The following is a 20482-nucleotide window of genomic DNA, read 5'->3' on the forward strand; positions in this document are numbered from 1 at the left end:
ATGGGTGAATTCAAAAAATAAAAGTTGGAGCAATTAGTTAATTGTACACTTCATGAATAATTCGTTGCGTTTCATGTACATCACAGTATGAAGAAATGTCATGAGACTCATTAACAAGGCATGTAACGATTGCTATATCCTATTCTTTGAAAAGTTATGACATGCACAAATCCGAGCAAGTGTATGTTGTGTAAAAACTGATTTTAAAAACAACATCCTAGCAAATTCCCTGGTAAAAGCACCTTGTGGGCATTCATAGTACGCAGACATCCTGTCCAAACCATTAGTAAAGCAGAACGTGTGCTTAGGCCCCTGGCAGCATTAAACAGGAGCAGCAGTGAGGTGGGTACACCATGTGCAAACACCATTTAAACCATGCTGTGCACGCAAGTAGGAAACTTCGTGGCATTTGCAATTCGCAAACCATTGATTACCTGCGTGGGCACTCATCATGGGTGCTACAATGTACACAAACCATGATGGGGTGTTCATGCTATGTACACACCATTGATAATCCGCTGTATACACAAATCCTCGTTAATAAAGGCGGGCAGACATCCTAACGCACTGGAATGGAAAAATGCTGGTAAATGCAGTTTGCATTAATCTGGACGAATGAATGACGCGCACAAATACTGGCTACTTAATTGGTAGGGCGAAGACCTGGATGTTTTGCGGTTTTCAGGAATACTGTTGGAGAAGGTGCTTGCCTTTTGTCAATATTAAAAACAAGCATTTGCAATGCAATCGGTCTCACCCTTGGCACCTTATATGTATTTAGCTATGCAGCACATTAGCCTGGGTGCTGAAACATCTACTGTTCTCTAATATGGAGGGAAACTAAGCACCAAACTGAGGGACACACAAGGTACCGGGACACATGGAGAGAAATATTGCCTTTCAGCGGGAAATGGCTCTGTTTTTAATATAAAATCAGGGCCTTTGGTGGTCATATCACTGAAAATTCAAGACTTGAAAAAAATATTATTGTCTATGGGTGCTCGTGGAAGACAATTTCAATGGACTGGAATCTAGAGAATGCTAAAGTGATTCTGGTATTTTACTGGCCTCTTCTGGTCGTTTTCTATCAAGAAAGTTAAATAGAGGCAGTTGCCAGAAACATTTTTTTTTTAAAAGTCCCTCAGCAGAAAGCAATTCTGGTATTTTACTGACCTCTACTGGTCGTTTTCTATCAAGACAGTTAAATAGAGGCAGTTGAACAGAAAAAAAGACCCTAAGTGGAAGCAGACAAGTCCTAGGGCTGCTCTCCAGTGCCCACAAAGTACATACACATAAAAGTATCTACTAAAGTATATACAAGAGGTCTTGAATGCTCAACCTAAAAATGGCTAAAAGCAAAACAAAATGTTTTGTCTCATAAAGCACACCTTGCCATAGTCGTCCCTGGCACTCATGAGAACTACTTGGGATGAGGATGTGCTCCATGTGAAAGGGTAGACTGCCATCAATCCCAGTGGAATTAGCCAATGGCTGAGTGGGTTGACCCATGGTCCCATGTTGTATACTGCAATGGACAGAAGAAATATATGAGTGACGCAGCAATAGACCAATGGATGAAGAAGGCTGGTTGAATGCCCCTATAAGTAAGCGTATCCTACATATCATTTTAGCAAAATCAAAAAGTCAGGCTAATGTCATATCTAAAATAAATAGCATCTCCTGCCTTCCCTTACTCTCCCGGCTCACCAGACTTGACAAAAATAACAATTTTAGGTGAGGATCACCATCTCACTGACTATAATTCAATATTTTGCAAAACAAAGAGGTCTTGCAGCTCATCTATAGTTTGCTCCATGGGTTAGGATGCTTCTAGTAGACAGGCGATGCACAGCATTGCTTCGGAGGGTCATGTTCGGCTGCCATGCACAGTTCTTATGCCAAGAAGTGATTTTCCAGTCTGGCCTTTTTCCGCCAAGGGCATCACTGCCTGGTTCGAGCAGTCTCTAGCACAGAGAGCTTCCATGGATTTCCAGCTGATGATCTAGCTATACCACTGTTTCCAACCAGACACGTTTGGCTGACCCTGACTGGGCCCACACTTGCGGGGTGGCACTGTTCGATGCCAGCACTCAACCCAGGAAATCTTTGTTTGTTTTTGATGACATGCATAAAATGTCTTTGCTCTGGAGGTTGAATATCAATTCCCTCGATTTCCCACTTCGGTGAACTCTAAGCGGCCTTTTCTTCCCTTCGCTGTAAGAAAACAGTAAAAAAAATTGGGTAATACTCTTGTGTGATCCTGTGGAAGGTGCCACAAGTTCTCTGAGGGGGCTACAGACGAACGAAGTGCAGGCCCACTGTAGTTGTTATACGAAGGACCTGGGACTCTGCAACTGGCATCATAACAGCTTGGGAATCCGTAAGAAGGTTTGCTCTGACAAAGAGCTTGTCATCAGCCCCGCTCATTCGAGGCGCTATACCACAGGTAGTTTGAAGTTTTTATTAGTTTAGCACAGTTACTTAAAACCACTGCTATAAAAGACAGCATTAGCACTTATATAAAAAATCAGCATTAACACATTTGTAATGTTTAAGATAAAAGGAAGAAAACAGAGATATAAAGCTGAGAAACAGCTCACAGAGCTTAGTGTCCGTTGTGCTTCTAAGAGAAACAGTCTTGTAATTGCCGATATAAACATTTTGCTACGCAAAACCAAAATAAAGATAATAAAAACGCAAAGTGCTAAACCACGGGGGAGAAAAAGTCGGTGATGAGTTTTTGAGGGGGAGGACGTAGGAGAGCGGGGGCCGAAGAAGGTAACAGAAGATTGTCCAAGAGTCTCACAAATGTTCCCGACCTTGCAAGCACTTGAGTGTCAGTAGACGCAAAACAAAAGGCCAAAGCCTCCCAGCATGTCCTAATGCCCCATCTTAAATACAAGGGTTTTAACCCCTTCGATGCTCATGACGGAACGGTTCCGTCATGAGCTACGGTTGAGCTGTGCTCATGACGGAACCGTTCCGTCATGACCACGCCCGTTTTTATTAGGGCCCAGCACCGGAGGGGGAATTGCGGTCGCGCTGAAAAGGTTAAGAGGGACTTTCTTGGGGCAACAACACAGGAGATGCAGCCATGACTCAGAGTGGTAATTGCACAGTCTGCAGGCCCCCCTCCCTTGTTGGAGCCCATCTGTTAAAAGCCGTTGAACGCAAGCCAAGAAGTCGCATGAACATAATATTCTTCCGTGCCACTGCATTTAAGTTTTCCTGGAAATAGGCTTGCGGTTTCCCGGGAAGATACGAAGAGTTCAGTGGGAACAAAATGGAAGATGTTTTTACGGAGTGCAGATCCATGCCATGGGAAATTAATTTGACCTGTCTGTTGATGGCATTTTTCCAGGCTGAGTATAGAATGGTATCTAAAAGAAGGGATGCGTTGTCCATCTCTAGCACTATTATGGCCTTTGCAATCTGAATGTTCCAAGGATTGCCAGGACTGGAAAAGGTTTCTTTTAGCTGGGATTTTAAAGTGTTGTCACCGGCTTTTAATAACCTTATGAAATATTTCAGGGTATCGGCCTCGCAGTAAATTGATTGTCTTTGTAGGCCCAGCTCCAAACGTAGTCTTGCTCGCTGAATGAAACTTGGGAGGTGGAATTTTTTTTTATAGGTGGAGATTTGGGCGAGATCAAGACTAGCAGAGCACGCCCCGGGAAAGGCCTGATGCCCGTAGGTTAAGGCAAGAAGAAGAGTAGCTTTGATCACCTTCAGAATGGCTTCTGCAGAGGGACTGCGCAGGGACAGGTTCAACCGAGTCAGGGAGTATGTGATTGCTCCTGCTCTCTTTTGCAAGGCAGCTAAATGAGCTGCAGGTCTAGACGTCTTGTTGAACCAGACTCCCAGATAATTATATTTTACGGTTGTGTTGATCCTGGCAGGCCCGATGTTCCACCTTAAGCTTTTCTTATTCTTACATCTGCCAAATATCAGTACCTTGGTCTTTGCCTGATTGATTTTCAAGGCATTAGCGATGTTGTATATATGGAGCGTACTTAACGCTCGTTGGAGACCCGATTTGGCTTGGTTCATTATTACAATGTCATCCGCATATTGTAATATATGCAGAGACTTATTAACAGGGCCGAGTTTTGGCGGGAGGAGATTGCTGTTCTCTAAAAATGTTCCAATAAAAAGATTAGAATATAAAGATTGAATAAGAGAGGGGCAAGAACGCAGCCTTGCTTTAGCCCATCAGAGACTGTCTTTGGGCCGGTTTTGATTTGCACCCATGTGTTCTTGTGCAGGGAGATGAGTGCTCCTAGGAGGCTCTGCGGGATCCCCCACTTATTCAGTTTCCTCCACAAGGTGTTCCGAGACACTTTGTCGAAAGCCGCGCTGTAGTCAATAAAGCAGCAGTAAAGTGGAAGATGTTTTTTTTGGGCTGCTTATTGACTCAGGATGGCTAGAGTGGTGATATTGTCTATTGTGGAGGCTGATGCCTAAAACCCCGTTTGGTAGTATGGTATTATGTTATTGTCAGCAACCCATTTTTCAAGCACCCTAAGAAGACATCGTGCGTATGCCTTTGCCTCAAGATCAAACAGTGCGATGAGTCGGTAATTGGCCGGAAGCGTGGGGTCTCCTTTCTGGAATATGGGGCATAGAATCGAGCCTGACCATGAGTCTGGTAGCTGGCATGTCCTGAACACGTTGTTGTATAGAGGATTCAAGAGGACCGCCCACTCTTCCAGGGCACATTTAAATACCCCAGCCGGAAGACCGTTGGGCCCTGGGGCACCGTCGTTTTTCATATTTCGCAGATGCTTGGAGACCTCGGCTGCAGTCGTCAGCTCATGAGTTTCTGTTTGAGTGGATTCGACACGATCTCCTAGTCCAATCACCGCTGGGTCCGAGGTATCACTGCGATATAGTTGGGACACGTGCAGGACCCAATCTTCTTCACAAACCGCGTTTCCTCTCATCTTGTTAGTGGAATGGAGTTTGTTCATGTAGGCCCAAAACTTGGACTGGCTATTGCCCTTAAGCAGGTTGAATATTTTTAGCCACTCAGAGTGTTCTTTTAGTCTCTTGGTTTCCCATAAGGATTTCTTAAAGGTCTTTCGCAGCGAAGCCACGTTATTGGCAGTATGTACAGTGCTGATCAGTTTGTGCCGGCGCACAGCCCTCCTGAGGGTCTTTCTTTGGGAGGCTAGTGCTGGATCATGAATTTGCTTTGGACGTGGCCCAGATGGTCTGGGCTGAACCACGCGGCCAACCAAGAGATCCTGTAATTTAACAATGGCATTATCCCACAGGTGATGTAACTCTGTGGGGGCCTCTTGTCTGAAGGTAGGTATTTCGGCCTTAAGCCAAATTCCCACCTTGACAAAGCCTAGTGAATCCCATTTAATTCTTCTAGCCATGGTGTGGAGTTTGGCCCGCGATGATTGCCCCACTTCTGTTGTTTCCGCGGCAAAAGGCGTTTGCAGATGCATTGTTACCTTTAGGGGGTTGTGGTCACTCTCCATACGATCGAGAATTTCCATCCTGGCCAGATTATTGCCCAAAAGCGGTGATAAGAAAATATAATCAATAGTTGAGATGTTTCTAAACGTGGGCAAAAAATGAACACCCGGGTGCTGTTCCAGTATAATTTGCTGAGCTGACCGGAGGTTGTAAGTTGTTAGAAAAATGGTCATCGCTTCCTGCTCTTTGGTTTTCCTTGCTAGGAGACCATTAGTTGCGAGGTCTTTGATGTTAAAGTCTCCTAATAACAGTACCTCCGTAAGTGCGAATTCCAGTAGAAGATCTTCCAGATGTTTTACCAGTAGATCAGTTGCAGTTGATTTTGTGGTTTTCGCTATATTATGGTAACAATTGATTAGGAGAATTGGGAGGGCCCTACCTGACAGTGAGAGGCCGGTGATGAGTACTGTCTGCCCTGTTGTGAGGTTCCGAGAAATAGGTGTGACCGTTATCTTGCAGCTGTGCTTAATGTAAATTGAGAGGCCCCCAGAGGGTCTTCCGTGGGGGTTGGCCTGGACGGCTCGTTGAAAGAGTTTGTGATAGCCAAGCAAAGGCGAAGGAGATAGAGACCAAGTCTCCTGGAGACATATGATATCGCTTTTGTTTAGGAAATCCACGGCTGATTTTGAGGCAAGAATTGACTTTAGCCCGGCCACATTCCAGGATGTGATGGTTAATTTAGGGTTCAACCGACTGGCGCCCGTGTTAGGAAGGGCGCTGCTGGACTAAGTTAGTAAGAGGCTCAAGGGCAGAATAGCCGTGGCGGATATCGTTTGCATAGAAGGCAGAGCAGTTAGGTTTGCAGCTTATCAGACGTTGGTTGTTATGACATGCGATGTTTAAGAGATTGTCCACTTTCGACGCTTCCAGAAGCCAAGCATGGGTTGCCCCCCAGGACCCCTTCAGTACGCTAATATACTACTTCGCTGGGGCCTGGGGGAGGAGAACGTGGGGATATTTTTGATGGGTAGGAACCCACATTTCGATGCCCCAATTTTCAAATAAATTGGCTTCCCTAAGGATTGCATTCTTAATGGATTCCTGGGACCACGATGTGGTGGTGGCCTCTAAGCCCCCTTTTCCTGGTATTGTAAAAAACTTGACCGATATAAGGTCTGAGGAGGTAACCCCAGACAACGCTGGAACACAGTTAACTAGACGGATGAGATTGCCTCTATTGAGGACATCGTATGAGCCCTTGTGCTCGTAGTGAGGAAAAAAGACTAGTTCTGCTCCCTTTTCCAGGTTATGGTGATTCTGGGTCCTAGCTAGGTCATTTGAAGGTGCTGGCGCCGTCAGAAGTTGGAAGCGAGCTTCAGGTGGGTGATTATTACCCCCTGGGTGGCTTACCGTTTCTGATACTTGTGGCAATTGGGGCGGACAGGGCCTCTGCATGTGCACAGTGGAGAGCCAACTGGCTCTAGATGGGTCCTCAGATAAATGATAAGCACAGCTGCTTGTTGCATCGCCCTCTATTGCACTTTGCGGGTCCGCGTTCGATGATTTCGCCATTACCTGACATTTAAGTGGACTCTTCCGTGTTTGGAATGGAATGGAATGGAATATGCACTTATATTGCGCATGGTTACCCGTAGGCATCCCAGCGCATTAGGATAACCAGAAATATCATAACCATTCAAGGGAAAAGGAAGGTTTTCAGCTGTTTCCTGAATTGTAGATGGTTAGGTTTCTGGTTTTGCTGCAACAGACTGTACAGTGATGGTCTGATTCCTAGGTCTTTGATCATGGATAATTGATGCTGTGATTTTGTTAGACAATGGATCATTCACTGTTGGTGGGAAGTTTAATTCGATGGCTGTTGTGGCCCCAGGACCTCCCTGGGTTGATAGACCGGGCTGTTCACTGGTGACCTTTAAGCCCTCGTCAGTCATGCTTGTTTCGGTAGTTTTTGTTTTGGATTTTGAAGACAAGTTGAAAATGGGGAAATAAGGGAGACCCCTTGATTTAATGGCTGGCAAACTGAGTGCTGCTGAGCCTTCAAGCCCCGCTCTCCTTTTCGCTAAGCGTTGTTTTTTAGATTGTTTTTTGAGTTTCTTTTTCTCCCTCCTTGACAATGAAGGTTTCAGTGAGGCATTAGGAAAGCTGTGGGCCATGTCCATATGGACAGTGTCGGGGCAGACAGATCGTGTAGTTAATAAATGCATTGGTGTTCGACTAATGACTTCAGTGGGTTCAAAGCCCGCTTTGGGGGGGCAGGGACTAGTCCCCGGTGTAAAGCGGGCTGGACTTGTAGTGACTGGGCCGACACAAGGGGAAGTATTTTTTCTCTCTGGGGATGGACAAGGTACTATGGCAGAGCATAAGGGCTCTTCAACGGTGAATGAAAGATGAGACTCTCGCGTGGGCTCTAATGGTCCTTCTCCGTTGTTATGACACTTCACACTTTTCAAGATTGCACTCAAGATTTCGGGGAGAGACGAAAGTTTGTCGATTATTGGAGAGCAAGGGCAGGAATTCTGAGTGCCCATTAGCGCCGCCACACTTTCAAGAGAGGTTATCCTGAAGCCCAGTTCCGATAGTGCTGAGGCCAGAGTTTGCATTAAGTCGAACTGCAGCTCCATTTTCTGCGACTGCCATAATGTGGCTTTAGCTATTGCGTCTTGCTTTGCATGCAGAGATGTCAGTGAGACCAAAATAGAGTGTGTGGTGTCCAAGGAAGTAAACACTGGAGATTTCCGGTCCTCCGTTAACGTTCTAAGAGAGTTTGAGAGCGGGCTAAAGCCCGGTGAGTGAGCAAGTGAATATTCGATTCGGGCTTCTAAGGAGGCCAGAAATCGGTTGGATAGTTTGTTAGGTAAGAAAGAATCATCATAGTTAAAACTCTTGTTTGAAGATGAATGGTCATTATGTCCAATTAAGGGAGCCCCTGAACGTAAGCGTGGGCTGTGTTGAAGTTGGTGCTTCAAAGTTGGATTAGCCACGTTGCAGTTATCAAGGTGATCTGGTGATGTCAACTGGACGCTGCCATAGACCTGGGCTTGGACTTGCAGCTTGGTCGCAGTGTTTAATACAGTAGTATTTAAGGAGTCTGAGCTGAAAACAGGTGAGGATGAATTTCCCAGGGCTGCAGAGGAGGTGCTCAGTGAGGCAGAGAGACTGTCCTGGGTCGTAGAGGCGACCTCCTGAGAGAGCGTATGCAGCTGGTATGTCTCATGTAAGGCAGAGGATTTGGACGAGGACAGAGAGGATTTCTCCAGAATTGAGTTTTTAATGTGAACGGGGCTAGGAGAGCAATAGTTTTCGCTCTGAGTGTCAGTGTTAAAATCCGCGTCGGGCCGTAGTGGATGAGTGGAAGGAGAGCCCTTTTGGAGAGGAGTTTTTCCGAAGAAGTCGCTGATCCGAGATTGCTATGGTAGGCCGCCTGAGTGTAACGTTATATCTTGAGGTGGTGGCGACTCCTGTTGAACCTCCCCGGGAGAGGCGGAGCGGAGAGTAGTGCCCTTTCTCCGTGGTAGTCTTCTAAGGGGCTTGATGTTTTCCATGGTGAGTTCACAAGGTGTTATTTGCGGGCTAGGCGGGGCCAAATCTTAGACACCTCCTGACCCCTCTCATAAGTGTTGAATGCCCAGAGGTAATGGACTGGGGCTGCAAGGCTGCAAAAACAGCAACAGCCCAGGGGCAGTCTTAGCAGCTGGCAACAGGCTCTGCTGCAAACGTCTCACCTCCAAGCGACTGAGGCAGTACTAGCCTCAGCCAACAACCTGATCAGCAGATTACACCCCCTCGTGCCTTGCCACTTTGGTGCTGACTCGCCGGCTCGCAGATGCTCTTATCCCTCGCTCCTGGTTCCTGGCTCCTGGATTCCCCTGGACTTTCTCAATTCATCAGCGATGAGGCTGGTAAGGGGGCCAGGCGCGACGAGGCAAAGCTGCTGCGGTGTTGTTATCACAGTGCTTAACTCAGCGCTCACACCCGCCAGCAGCTGCTGTTCCTCTCGCACATGGCCGGTCTGCTGTACTGCTGTGCTGCAACCAGAGCGTGTGCGGGTTCGGCTCCTTCGACGGGCTGGTAGATTTTGGTTGGGGGACCAGGTGACCAGGTGCGGCGGAGCAAGGCTACAGCGGTGTTGTTGTTACAACGCTTGACTCAGTGCTCACACCAGCCTGTAGTTGCTGCTACTCGTACGCGTGGCCAGTCCACGGCACCTCCGCAAAGCTGACAGCCAAGCCGACAGCAGATGGGAGCAGGTGGGAGCCAGCAGCCGGCCGGCCGATGGCCCGCTTTCTTTTCGGTTGTGGCAGTTAATCCGTTTACCGTTTGCTGTTTTCTATGTCCCTCTGACTCCCTCTGCGGCAGCAGCAGCAGCAGCGGTAGCGACAGCGGTAGAGACGCTCGCGTCCGCCTCGAGGCAATGGCGTTCTGGCGTCCTGTCCTGTCCTGTCGATTCACTGCTCACTGTTTGGTTGTGGTTATGATGTAATATTTATTTATTTAGGTTTAACTACTTAGCGGCTAATTGTCTTTTTTTTCTTTTTCTGAAGCTTTCTCAGCCACTAAGTTAATGATCATATGCTTCCTGGTCTAAAATACAAGAGGACATCGCAACTCCAGAGCAGGGATTCAGCTGATTTGCTGATTAAAACTCCCGCAGCAACATGCCAGAGAAACCAGGGCGCTCACAATACTAGTAGCAATCCCGGTTCAAGCAGTTCCTACAGTTCCTGCAGAGCACTCGTGTCAGCCACTCGTGTCAGCCACACACAGTTTTGGAAACAGTTTTTACAGGTTTTATCCCGCGGTGTTCAGTGCAGCCAGGATCGCTGCTTCCACTGCTTCTCCCCCAGCTTTTCCCTGCCGTACTCGGAGCCAGCGGTAACACAGCTTGTCAGCTCCCCCCCGTAATGCCTCAGGGCCGCCTCTCACCTCTTCTTGTCTCCGGCACCGCCTCTACGGCTCCGGCTCTACGGCTCTACGGGTCCAAGGCTCTCAGATCCGTCGTGAATCTACTGCCGACCGTCATATGTTTTCCTTTCCTTTCCTCTCCTCGCTACTCGCGGCCCTTGGTGTGGCGGTTAGCTTGTGGCGTTTGCTGGTCTTTGCTCTCTGCTGCACTCTACTGGATTGTTGCAGATGCGAAGGCAGACGGGTAGATACATAATCTGCGCTTAGCTCTGGTTTTACAACCTCCCATTGCAGCGATCGGCTATAGATGCCAGCAGTACACATAACTAACGTGGCTGGCGAGTCAAAATCATTCCCCAGCGTTCAAACACCTGACCATGTTTAACTCCAGGCAGGTACGGCTCTAGGGTGGTACAATGGGTGCTACTGCACCAGGTGCTGACTTCAAGATGTGCTGTGTTGTCACATACATTGTGGATTTAAGAGCACCTGTTGCAGGTTCCTTGCCTCAAGCAATTTTCAGGCAACAATAAAAATGTCAAGATAACTCTGGTGATTAATGGACCTTCTAGATAGAGCTCATGTTTTGTCTAGTGGAGGTTTTGACTCATCATAAAGTAGCACCAAGGGTGAATATGCCTGCTGCAAAGAACATGTACCATGCAGATCACAGAAGTGCATATAATGTAAATAGTTCCTTGGATTACAACTTTTGTTGGCTAAATCATTTTGTTACTTGCAATTTATAAATGAATACCCTAATATAGAACAGTAAGCTATTAACTGTCATCAAAGAGCTTCCTGGAGAACTTTAAGGTATAGGTTAGAGCTTTGTGGGGTTTTCCCTAGTCTTTCATTATCTAAATGTTGCAAAAAGGGTTTATTTGGATAGAAATCAATTCTTATTAGTAAAGACAACCCCAACCATAGTGGTCCGTTTTAAATTCTGAGTTCTTGCTACTCCAGATCAAGCGCACTTAAACTATACTACCTACCAGTATGGATGACATGTGACTTCTATACCTTGTAGTCCTCTTTCTTATGTAACATTTCTTATACGCTGATTTACACGTGTGGGTCATTGTCTCTGTGTAAGGTGTGAGATATAAAGTGCACTTACACCCAACTCTGGTATGAGTAGTGCTATAAAACAAAAGAAAAGCATGTGGGAGAGAGTGGTTATGAAGACTTGAGGGTCACTGTTAAAGGGTGGTAGTGAGGGAATTCATGGAAAAGAGGGTCATGGGGGGAGGACGCCAACAAACATTGTCTCCCAGGGTGCCACCAGCTCTAAAGCCAGCTCTGACTCCAAGTAACCTGAATGGAACCTGGAAGTGTGTCAGTTGTGGGGATTTGTTAAGCATTTTTCTTATCTTCGGTCACAGGGTGTGTTTCCCGGCTTATAAACAAACCGCAACCCACTAGAAGAATTTATTACTCCATTCCCTCAGCTCTAATCATTTTATTTTGAAGAGTGAGGTCAGTGAAAAAGTGTGATATACTAGTCACGTGGTAAAATAATGTATTATGAACCATAAAGCCTTGATATATTTCCGGCCTACTTCACATAACTTCACTGTGTGAACCTGGGAACCTCAATTTATCTTATAGTTACAAAATCTGAAGCGTATAGAAACGGGCTCATTGGGAACTAGTATTGATCGCTGTATAGAAACAGCCGTACAACAGGTGACCATGCGTAGCACCGATAAAGGAAATAACTGTATGAGGATGGTGGCACGTTTCTATGCACATGGCTATTGTGTCCAATAAGAAGCTTTGCCGTCCTCTGACAGACATACAAGCACATTCACCCACATGTAAAAATCCATGCCCAAAGCATCCGTGTGACAGTCCACGTGCACAGCAAGAAGTTGGCTCAGTGTACTGCATTTAAACTGCACAGATACTGCCCTATAAACATGAATGAAAGGGGCTATTTAGGCTTTGCCTTTTCTTACAGGCATGATTCTAGAAGACAATGCCAGCCGTAAAGCGAATGCCATTGAATAGGCTAATGACAACAGCTGTTATTCAAACTTCTAAAAAATGAATTCAAGGTGTCCAGCATGTAAGTGAATATTGTTATATACATTAAGGAGCTTATTTATGAGAGGCATACGCTGTCGGCAGCACAAGCCCCCTCAATCATATCTATGAGGCAACGCATAGCGATACTGCAGGGCTTTGCATGACCTCATAGATATCAGGGGCGGCCTTAGGCATGTGCAAGCTGTGCACCTGCACAGGGTCGCCAAACCCCAGGGGCCGCCACGCTAATACTGTAGTCTTGTGCTGACTCTGCCTAAGTGTGAGAAATGATGACGTTGCACGTTCATGCACCCTCGCGCACACTCCAATTATATTTCAGCTCCTTTCGGCACCAGCGTTTTCTAAATCCTGAGCTACGGCTGGCATTGTAAGGTAAGCTAGATTGCTGCTCAATACCCTTTCTTCTTCATTTGTCCTACTCTGCAGGCAAGGCACACACCCATAGCTGAACTGGCTTTTTATCGATTCTTCTTACTGCACGATACCCTGCATGTCCCGTCTGAGGATTAGACGATGGCCTACCCGCCCACCTCTCTCATTTATCAGGAGGCGTTCTCCCCCCACCTTTAAGTAATACCGCAACAGCATGTGCCCATTTTTGTAAACCTTTGCCGGGCAGGGAACTTTCTCTAACTCTGGAGGCCCCCTCCCCGCATACAATGACCATGTTTGACTGTGTAACCATTGCCAGCATTTATGAAACGCGAGCACGCCCCACGTTTGGTTTAATTCATGTCACCCCTACCTAGCCATTTTAACCTTTGCCAGTGCCAGTAATAATTGTGAGTAAGCGCACTTATTTTAGGCCACACTCAGCCTTTCACCATATGGCATCGATATTAATGTTTCCGGGCAAAGAGGCCACCGGTTCATTCTCTGTGGTGGGGCTGTGGGTCCGGGCCCCTGTCATGGCCCTGCAGCTGTCTGTGCCGGTCCCTCATGTCGTGTGTCACAATACCCTCCTTCTCCTAAATGTTATCGTTCTGAGACGAATTCGGAAGGACAGGAGCAGCCGCAGGTATTGGTCATCGAACGCCTTTTCTGGACTTTTTATTAAAACACCTTCCTGAGCTCTGGGGGGCTCCGCCACACCCGGACCGCCTCTTCTGGGGCCCCTTACCTACGCTCCCTGCCCAGGGCCGCCTTGGGCCTAGAGCCGCCCCTGTAGATATGGAGTATGACATAGCAGTGCAAGTCGCTGCATTGCGTTACTCTGCGTCAAGGAGGCGTTCCATGGGCGCCGCATGGGTTTTCTCAAGCAGCGCTCATGGATTTTTTGACGCAGCCCCAGATTAAGTTAATCACGCAAACCTGGGGCAGCACAACAACCTTACGCCCCCCCCAGAACAGGCATATCATGGAGAAATATTTGTATTTCTCCTTGGTTTTTCCTCTTTCCTCGTGTGCTGCATTCTGCAGCACACATTCTGCAGCACACATTCTGCAGCACAAATAGAAAGAGGAAAACACCACTCAGGATTGTTTTCGTGCAACAACAATCCTGCCTGCAAAGGAGGCACCCTTGCATCGTGGTGCAAGGGTGCCTACGATGGCGCCAGGCAGGAAGGTATGTGCCCGTGCAGGGGGAAAGGACAAGAATGCACCGTATTTCATAAATACTGGGCATTCCTGCCCTTTCACATTGGCATAGGGCAGAGTAACAAGAAGACTTGAGGCCCTCAGTGCACATGAAGCAATGGTTTAAAAACCCATGTTTCACTGGAATTATTTAAATCTCATGAATTATTTCCATAATAACTGGACATTATCATTCCCATGAATTATGACTTACATTCTGATTTCATTGTGCACATCTAATTGGTCATAAGTATGACAATGCATTTAAATAATGAAAGCACGGAAAAAGGCTGCTCATATTTACATTTGTTCTTAGTGTGAGACACGTTTTTTCAATGAAACGTAAAGGAAACTTCAATATTATATTGAGAATGCAGCACATTGTAATTTGAACATCGAAGACAGTAGCAGTGAAATCATTCACTTCTACTTGCACAGCACGCTTTTTACACAGTAAAAATGTTGTCTATAAAACCCCACATCATTAACACCATAAGTGAACCCTTTTATTATATAAGACAACACTTTAGCCAGAGGCACTGGAATTATGCCTTTTTTTATGGCTGCTGCATTTTCCACATAAATATGGATTCTCCATATTTGTCACATTGTCATCATGTGCTGTACTATTTGCAGATCTCAACGAAAAAAATAGCTCTATCTGAAACTGACCAAAACGTGCTAAAAATGCTGCAACATGTGTTGCCACGCAGAGAAATGCCCTTCGCAGAGGTTGATTTGTCACTTTTCTGTTGATTATTCCTGTATTTGTGTGTCAAAGGGTACTAATCAGGTGAAACCTTTGCATAGATAGTGCCAACGGGTAAAAATGTCGCAATCACGAGGTAATAATACCACTAAATGTGCCACATAATTTTGCAGCATAATTTAGTCGACTCTGACACATAATTTGGCCCTTCCTGGAGCATAATTCCAGTGTCCCTCACAATAGCCCAGTACTGGCTCAGGGTTTACCGAGATCATTCTCCAGTAAAATAAAAAAAAAAGCTTTTTTGTGCAACCTGCATCAATATAAAGAAGATTAAATACTTTACCATGTTGCACTTCATTGTCCATTAATATAATCACTGGATTATTTTGACATTTATAAACCACTCGGTCTTCAACCTTGGTGGCCCTTACTTAATGCATTTTATTAGACCATTACAAGTTGGCTTTATACGTGACTTTCTACCACATAATACTAGTTTACCCAGCTAAGTCAGTCAAGACAGGATTGGAACCCGTCACTGGCAGATTAGACAGAGGCCTCAGAAGCTAACTTTTAATTGGCTGGTGGGTTGCAAAAGTCAGAGAATGTTTAATAAACCGGAATGCCTCAGGCAGAAAGGCGCTAAATAGGCCCCTTTGCTGCAGGATTAACCTTCATCGACAATAGCAGTTCGAGGTTGTGCTGTCCATCTAAACAAGTAGGAGGCCTACCCTCTCCAGAGTGAACTGGCACTGACCACCAAGGTCAACCTGTGAATCGGAGGATGCGCTGAGAAGACACCCGCAATCGACCATTCCCATCGCTGCCAATGTGCGCTCTTATCCACCAGGGTAAAACGAATGACCCATATGTTCATTATAAGGCATTTGTGTTACCAATCAGTCTCGCGTGGCAATTCAGAGCATGCATTCCTTCCTTCCAGCAATGTATTCGCAACTGTAGTTAGCGCCTTTTAATTGTAATCAGTCTGCCAGCCAGTCAGGTGAAAACGCGAATAAAAAAGTAAGAATCAGGGCATGCTTTTCATATAGCGCTTCGCTGGCATTCCCAGGCGCAACAGCTGGCTTCTCCTGCAGCATACGTCTCCATTCTCTACAACCCCTTCAGCTCTAGCGCGGTGTCGCCCCAATCACCCTGGCCCAATCACTATAACGGCACCAGAAACTCAAATGCACAGGAATGCCACCTGCGTGGTGGTGACGGGTGCCACTGCGCGGCCAGCTGTAAGCAGAGGGGCCAAAGTGCAGCAGGCGGCCTCTCACTGAGGGAATTCTAGAGGGCTCGTGTTATCACCGAGGGAGTTTGAATAACACGTTCACTTCTTCTTACGCGCCACCACCTGCACACTACCGCCGCCACCAACCACCAGATGCGTGTGTGGTATTTACCCACGGAGCAATCAAAAAGCAAAGTGCGCCTCTCTCTACATGTGTTTGGGAGCTATAAAGAGTACAAAGAGGAGGCTACAAAAAATGCAGAAGAGGGCATAAAGACATAACAGGCTCAGATTGAAGCGAACACGAGAGAAGGAAGGCAGGTAATCGTAAAAGGTGCCATGGAAAGCTAGAGCTGCTCACCTGGGGACTTGCATGCACTTGGAACTGCCGGCACTCAGGGGAGCACCTGCTGCCGCCTGACCCGGATCCTGGTCCCGAGCTCTGGCAGCTTCACAGCGGCAGGACAGGTGGGCAGGGCCGGGAGGCGGTATGGGCCGGGCCGGGCAGAGAGGCAGGGCACTGGGACGGCCTCAGAGGCTTCCCCGAGCGACCCGGAAGCTGCACGCAGCCTCCCTCCCTCCCTCTTATTTATTTACGATTTGTATATTCCCCTGACGTGCCAACAAATCTGGTGTCTGAGCGCTTTGTAAGCGAGGCAGTAAAGGTATCATAAAATACAGCCTGTCACATGCCTTAGTTGCTGACAATAATAGCTGGGGCAAAAGTAAGCCGCGCCCTCCCTGTGAATGGAAGGAAAGAAAGGGACCGTGCGTGTATCCCATCGAAGAAAGAAACACCCAGGTGCCTGCAAACAGCTCTCCGCAACCAGAGAGAAACAAATGCACCGGCAGATGGATCAACAGATATCCCGCATCCAACTCTACAAGACTTAGAAAGCACAACAGGGGAATTTAGGCAAATACAAGACAAGCCTAAAGAGGCGTAAACAGGTCCATGGCAACAGAGGCGCACACAATCCTCCTCGTACCTAGAAGGAAACAAGTACCGGATTCTTGAGCAACAGGCAGCCACCACCACATATACAGGAGCAAGAACACATTGAAACTGATCACCAGCGGCACATGCAAAGGATAACACCCACATATTACATATTCATAGGCACAAAGAGGGAGAAATGACTTCACGTAACTGGAGACAAAATAATCAATTTGTTGGGGAAAATATAACGTCTAAGGCTATAAATAAACAATGGACATTTATTGTTGGATAATGAGACAGGCTGCACAAAAATATAACAAGCAGTGGCAAAGGTAATAGGTCTCGCCTATTAGATCTATTGGCTTTGGCAATATGTTTTGTAGCTATGCTGTACAGCAGCTCAGATGCTTTGCAATGTGGTCACAAGCACATTCTTAGAGGAGTTATGAGACAACCAGGACAAATACTTTTTTTAAAAGTGCATTAGCACTGGATGCATCATAGTCCTTTTTCTAATAATTATTTTTAGCCACGCTGCACCACATTTTTATAGTTTAAAAAAATTCACTTTAAGATGTTCGACCATGTGTCCACACGATGCATACACACTTATATGCGTCATGAAATGTTATGTTTTCAAAGCATAATATAAGTTGTTCCAAAATAGTGGATGCTTCATGCACATGCACAATGATGCGAAGTGGTCTTCTTGGAATGATTTTTTTCTGATATACTCTATTATTAATTTACTGTTCCGAGATAGTGAATGGCTAATTTGGGACAGCAAATCAAGAAATAAAGTATTCACATGGATTTAGACCAAATACAGGGCAGCCAGATATTAGTGTGCAGATGCTTGCAAAAAAAAGAAAGAAAAAAAAAAATATATATATATATAAAGCAGGATTTGAGAAGGTGTGGTGGAGCAAGGGCCAAGCAGGAAGACAAGCAGCCTGGAACTGATGTTCTGCTACCAGGCTTTTGCAAAGGCAATAAAAAAGTAAAGAAAAAAACAATGAAGCGCGTGGTAAAAAGGGCAGTGGAGAAATGGACAAGTGTGGGAGGTGGTAACTAGGAAGAAGAATGCGGATAGCGAGAGAGCAATGAAATCCATGTGTTCCCATGGAGTGCCAAAACGCGAACGAAAAAACAATCCCTTGATGTTAGCATTCGAGAGCTATAACTCATCCAGTCAAAATCATGGTATAGAGGCTGTGCTCAAGGGCCAGGTACAAAACCAAATTAAGGAAGAAAGCCATTTAACAAGGAGCATAGAACTGAGGCAGACAAGACATCTATCAAGTCATGAGCATGGGGTGACCCTTGCCCCTCTGTATGTATGGTAGACAATGGCTTTTCAACATGAGGAAGCTAAAGGTGTAAGTGTGTGACATCTAAACAGACCCCCCAGGATATAGCGGCATGGATTGGCAAATTTAGCGGCACAAAAATGAAAATTTTGCGGCACAAAAATGGAAATTTAGCGGCATTTAGCGGCATTTTATTTTGGGGTTTTTGCAACACCAAACACAGATATCTTACTGTTTGAGTTATTTGACAACATGGAGCTATGTACATTTTGTTTATTTACAATTCAGCCCATTTGTTTTAGTTAAAAGGCATGTTAATCTTGGCCACGTACGTTCAGTTCTTCCGAGCACTCCAAATCTCCCTCTGCTCTACCCCCCGACTTACTGCCCTCCATTCTTTATTCCTACATCCACCCCCGCTCCATGCTCTCCCTCTCACGTTGAAACACCCCCTGAACCCATCGAACAGCCTAACTTTGTAGAGTAAAGAAACTAGGACTGTACTAATTGCTGAGCATATATTAATTAAAAAAAAAATTATAACAAAACGATGTCACAAATTTTTGTTTCTTTTGCAGGTGACTAGCTTGCAAGTAGGGAGAAAGCAACATTAATATCCACATTTACAAAAATCCTTTAGTCCTGGACACATACTTTTTCGTAAGCCTGGGTTTATGTTTTCCTTCATGCAAAACTATAAATAATTGTAAAAGGAGAGACAAGTGGTGGGACACGTCAGGACCGCACAGTTACCGGGTTTTAAAATATACAGAAACCAAGGAAATGGATGTGTGGTATGAATCGTCCAACAGCCCTTGCAGAACTCTTGAGCACACAGAGTAGATCAGTGTATGCCTGTGATTGGAGGGTGTGCCTTTTGTAACATGCACACACCACTCTGCCCTTGCAACACACGGCTGCTACCTCTCACATGTTTTTACCTTTGATACTTGCACAAGTGCCACCTTGCCCACGTAACGCTTGTTCCTGTGCCTGAGTGTCTAGCACTTATTGCAGTACTATACCTCAAATTATACTCTGTTTTCTCTTATAACTGCACACTTGTCACTTTCATCTCCTCTTGTGCACTGTGGTGCTCGCACTCCTGTGAACCTGACGAACTTCATTTCCCTTTACGATGTGGCTGCTACCACACGCGTGGGCCTGTTAGTCCTGTTCCCCGTCACCTTTCCTCTGACCACCCCGCCGTCTGTAGACCCAGGACAGTGGGAGTAGAAGGCATTTTGATCAATGCCCGCTCCCTTGTCAAAAACAAGATAATGTTTAGGGAGATGGTCTTAGACAGAAAGCCTGCCCTAGTGTTCATCACTGAAACTTGGGCTAAAGACTCATCTGGTCCTGATCTGATCGAAGCGGTCCCGGAAGGGTACTGCCTGGCCAGACTGGACAGACAGGGACGAGTGGGAGGGGGTATAGCGATCCTCTTCAAAGACCACTTGCAATGCCACACAGTACCTATACCCGACTTTCCGGATAACTTTCAAGCTTTCTATTTCATCATAAAGGAAGTGCAATGCCCTTTTTTCAACGGAATTCTGCTGTACCAACCTCCTGGCCCGAGTACCGACTTCACGCACAACTTCCTCAAGTCCTTGGAACCCTACTTTGGTCGAGAAATTTTTTCCATTTTAGGTGATTTTAATTACCATTTAGAACGGCATGATCTATCTGATACCTCATGTCTTATCGAGGCCTTGGCGTCCTGTGGACTCACGCAGCGAGTTAGTGGGGTTACCCATCGTGCGGGCCACATACTAGATGGTATTTTCTCTAATGACCATCGTTTGACCATCAAGGATCCGGTGTATCTGTCTTGGTCCGATCACCTTGCGGTCCCTTTCCTTTTGGAATGTCATAGGATGGATGGAAGTAAAATAGGGAAACACTCAGTGGAAACTGCCAGAAATGTTAGGAATATCAGCAATGACTCCTTTGCGCCATGGGCTGTCAGTCTTTCTACCACTGGCATGGACAGTGTTCAGACCGCAGTTGGTCATTTTGAACAGGTTATTACTGAGGCCCTGAATGAACTGGCCCCAGTACAGACCCGCCGCCGAGCCAGAAAAAGACCATCTGCCCCATGGTTTTCTGAATCCCTCAGACTCCTCAGGCAAGAAGTGAGGAGGATGGAGAGGCTCTGGCACTCAGGCTGGGACCTCAAGAACAAGGAAGCTCACTAACTCCTGGTCAGGAAATACAAGGCTAAGATTGTGCAGGCCAAACAAGATTACTTTGTGGCCATGACAACCTCGCTCTCCTCGCCGAAGGAGCTTTTCAGAATC

At 46.2% G+C, this 20482-nt stretch overlaps 1 protein-coding gene across 1 annotated transcript in view; it reads right to left on the reverse strand.

The window, feature by feature from the left end:
- CRACR2B (calcium release activated channel regulator 2B) overlaps positions 1-16420 on the reverse strand; it is a 395737-nt gene extending 379317 nt beyond the window's left edge. Inside the window, exon 1 of the mRNA XM_078682799.1 lies at positions 16291-16420. The gene's annotated coding sequence lies outside the window, so the exon portion shown is untranslated. The remainder of the gene's footprint in view (positions 1-16290) is intronic.
- Positions 16421-20482: the final 4062 nt, after the last annotated feature.

Source organism: Lissotriton helveticus, chromosome 3_1 (genome assembly GCF_964261635.1).
Source record: "Lissotriton helveticus chromosome 3_1, aLisHel1.1, whole genome shotgun sequence".
Classification (NCBI taxonomy): Eukaryota; Metazoa; Chordata; class Amphibia; order Caudata; family Salamandridae; genus Lissotriton; species Lissotriton helveticus.